The following is a 4,273-nucleotide window of genomic DNA, read 5'->3' on the forward strand; positions in this document are numbered from 1 at the left end:
ATTGGATGGACCATATCGACATTATTATGAATAGATAAGATTCTATTAAGAATGAGTTGTCATATGGCAAATGTGGAAATGTTTCCATATTGGGAGTTGGATATTGAGATTCTATGCCTAGATTAGAAACTTTTATGCAGGAAGGATGTTCAAATGAGTGTACTTTGAATGTGAGACTTCACGTCTATGGAATTGTCTTGTAACAATGTCCGATAGAGTACTTCAAAATTTCATTAGCCAAGTCTTGGTGACTTTTGTGCTATGACTTTATGAAAGGATCGTTGCATAAGATGTTAGAATCTAGCATATTCTAATAGTAGCAAAGAACCTTGTGTTCTTACACTAATGATAAGGATTGGGAATTGTGAAATGAGCATCATTGAAAAGGTTTTTCAATTGATCTATTTCACAAAGTAAGGACCATAGGAAACATAGTGTGCATGCTTTATGCATGGGATAGCTATTGTTGTAATTTAAATAATAAGTTGATTTTCTGAAACAGTAAACGATAATAATGAGTAATCAATATGGTGGTTAAATAGAAGTGTTTCATTTACTCTCACAAGTTTGAGGCCATATAGGATTAAGTATTATTGTTATGTTTCAATTTGCATGTTTTGACTTCCATAATAACTAGGTTATTCAAACATCCACAGTCGGTCATACGTTTGGAGTAGGTATGAATAAAGACTGTCATGAATCTGTCTGTAGATTGTCTGAAGTGTTTAGACATAGCACAAGTTTGCTGCAGAGTTCATGAGTGCTTTGATAAGATTAGAGTATTGGATTAAACCCATGCTCACTTGGATCACTTCATGGATTCATCACGAGTGATTAGTGAGACGATAATATTGTATATTCTTGAAACCGAGACGTGTGAGTTGTTATTTGTTGGTCGGTTGCACATTGATAATAAGTAAACGCACCAGTAACTTGGTGTTATAAAACTTATTGTTGTGTGTGATTCGATCAGTAAATTCAAGCGAGCATTTGAGTCGAAGTTTATCCATTCCTTTTATCCAAAGTAGGATACAAGCGATATCTGTGGGCCTCTCGATGATTTAGTGATGACACCTAAGCGCTTGGCCAAGCCGGGACTAAATTGATGTGTTCAATTGTAGACTGTTGTCAGTCGTCATAAATCGGAAGTCGGGAAACAGTATAGAGAGAATGATTGAAATTCATGTCTTTTGTCTATACGATATCTTGAGAATGGAGGAATATATAATCCCTTATCTAGAGGACACGCTATCTGATAAGATCAGAGTTGATAGCGGCTTTTGAAAGTTACGATTGCTGATCAGGTTCTGAAGTCATACGGAAAATAGTTATTAGATTTATCCAAGTGGGAGACTGTTGGATTAGTGTCTAAGTCCATAACTATTTTGGTATGTACTTGACCTGATTATGAGCATGGTACTTTTGGGTTGCCTTCACCATAGCAATATGTAGGATGAATTAAGGAGAGAGAGGTTTAAATATGATTTATTAATATATTATGAGAATAATATATTAAAGGAGAAAGCATATTGTTTAATTAATATTAGTCAAGAATTAATTTTGTGGCTAAAAGAGATTAATTAAATTTAGGGGACTGAACTGCAATTATTGGATAATTGAGTTAATGGGCTAAGGAATGCTAAAGGAATAAGGGGTGAACGAAATTATGATGGAAGCCCATCATATTTTCGTCCATGGCCTTATCCAGAAGGTTCCATGGGCTGCTTAAAGTTTAAGCTGTCCATTAGGGTTTTGACAGAAACCCTAGCAGCCCACACAAGTATATAAAGGACCCCTTAGGCCCCAAAAACGTGTGGAACTGATTCATTAGGGTTTCTAGTCGTTTTTCGGCAGCCCCCTTTCTTCTCCTCTTCATCCAAGTTGTATATGGTGTTTGTGACTCCATTAGAGGTGCAGCACTTGAGGCACTAAGCTTTTGAAGCCAATCCAAGCAAGGAATTGATTGTTATTGCTATATAACAATCAAAGGTAATGCTCCAAACCCTAATTTAGTTTATAATATGTTAGATCTAAGTTTATAATGGAATGTTGATTTGCAAGGCCTTTATTTTCTCCAGTACCTTCTGGTAGTCTTCATTTTGCTTCTCTTGTCGAGCTCAGCTCGGGAATGGTAATGGTGTCTTAAATGGCTCAGCTTTTGAATTATTTTGCTCATCAGGTGCGGAACTCGTCGAGTTTTTGTCAGGAACTCGACGAGTTTTGTCTACTGTTGGCGAATTCAGATTTTCTTGATCTTTTTCTTGTGCCTCTTTTTGATCTGTACTTGGGATTGGAGTGAGGGGTGTGACTATCTTCCCACTCCTTGTTGTCACTATGTTAATGTGCGTGCCCTTTGGATTTTTTTTCTGTGTCACTAGGAAGCCCGCCTGGTGTTCTTTCGTTGAATTGCTTGGTAGGTTGCCCAAGCGGTTTTTCAATATTCAAAATTGAAGCTTGCTGATTCCAGAGCAGAGATTGGTGATCCATCATCATTGTTTGGTGCTCCTTCATCATCTTTTGTTGATCTCTAATGGCTGCATCGGATTCTTCATGCCTTTTTTCGGAAGCACTAACAAATCGAGTTAACATAGCTTCAAGATCCGTCTTCTTTTCTTGCGCTGGTTCTTCTTTTTGATAAAACCCGCATGCTTTTTGCCTATACTTCTCCTCCTTTGCCTTCTTGTACTCGTCGTAGGGGAGCCATTCCTTCTTGGGCTTTCGCCAATCATCATCAAACCTATCGCCACTCGAATAACAAACTTGTGCCTTACGGTTGCCGTTCTCATCAAGATTGCAATCTTAGTAAGATGGGGACCGCTATAATTGTCACAACCCACCTTTATAGCATGGATGGATTGATCCATCTTTGTCATCCTACGATCCATACTTTCTAGTTTGGCCATCATTGTTGCCATGTCATCGGAAACTGAGTTAACCACGCCTCTAGCTGTATCGTTCCTTGGATTATAGTATTCTCTTGAATGTTTGGAGAATTCTTCTACCAATGTTTTAATGATAGCTGGTGCTTTCTTCATAAGGGGTCCTTGGGAGTCTAGTAATTGCCTAGTTGTGACGTTCACGCCATCATAAAAGATGGAAACCTCTTGTTGCATGTTTAGGTCGTTCTGAGGGCAATTTCTTATTAACCCCTTATATCTCTCCCACGCCTCATAGAGTGATTCTCCCAACAATTGCTCAAAGTTAGCAATTGCTTTCTTCAATTTTGCAATCTTAGAAGGTAAAAAAAACTGGTCAATGAACTCCTCGCGCATCTTTTGCCATGTTGTAATGGATCCGGGGGTAAAGATTTCAACCATTCCTTCGTGGCTCCCTTGAATGTAACCGGTAACATCCGTAGTAAGACAGTATCGCAAGGCACATTTGGCGTGTGGAAATAGTCAGCAATGTCCATAACTTCTTCAATATGCTTGTAAGCATCTTTCTGCTCCTTTCCATGGAATGGAATGTCTTTTAGTTGTGCGAGGATGTGAACCTTCAACTCAAAATTAGCGGTATCTGGGATTGCAGGTTGCACGAGTCCCGACCCGATACCATCTGTTATGCGCTTGTTGTAATATTCCATCGGTATGTCGGCGATGTCGGCCATATTATCTCCTTGATCGGAATTGCTTTCTTCACCAAACGTGGATGTGTCGGACACGATCTCTTTTCCTCTTTGTTTGCGAATAATCAACTCCGGATTGTCTACGGGTGGCACTAGTGTAGAACCGGAGCCTCGGGTCATAAAAACCTGAAATAAAACAGAAAAACAAGCGTAAAACGACCAAAAACGAAGAATTTACGAAACTGTCAACAGAAGAATAAACTTGACGAGTTTTAATAATAAACTCGACTAGTTTAATGCAAATCTATCGAAAATCAATAAGAACTGAAAACATGTAACTTTATTCAAGAAAGATCTAACACAAAGGATCGATAATACCAGCAAACAATATAATTATTAGAATCGTTCCCCGACAACGGTGCCAAAAACTTGATGTGTTTAAAACAAACTAATTTTAATCCTAACAAACTCAAATGAAAACAAACACACGCAGGCAATGTACCTATCGATAGTAGTTTAGTTTAAGCAAGTAGGGTATCGAACACAGGGAACGATAACAATCAAATTAAGTACTAGTATTATCTAATTAAATACAATTAAATAAAATGGTGGGTTTTCTCTAGTTTTTCAAGACTAGAAACTTAATCAAGCACTTTAAAACTCAAACAAAGACAATTAACTACTAAGAAGAATAAAAAAGGACAACTA

The 4,273-nt window shown here is 37.9% G+C and overlaps 1 non-coding gene across 1 annotated transcript; it reads left to right on the forward strand.

Moving 5' to 3' along the window:
* Positions 1-3,117: 3,117 nt before the first annotated feature.
* LOC111880190 (small nucleolar RNA R71) lies at positions 3,118-3,224 on the forward strand. Its single transcript, XR_002846399.1, has one exon. It is a non-coding gene; the product is annotated as a small nucleolar RNA R71 (small nucleolar RNA).
* Positions 3,225-4,273: the final 1,049 nt, after the last annotated feature.

Source organism: Lactuca sativa, chromosome 5, assembly GCF_002870075.4.
Source record: "Lactuca sativa cultivar Salinas chromosome 5, Lsat_Salinas_v11, whole genome shotgun sequence".
Taxonomy (NCBI): domain Eukaryota; kingdom Viridiplantae; phylum Streptophyta; class Magnoliopsida; order Asterales; family Asteraceae; genus Lactuca; species Lactuca sativa.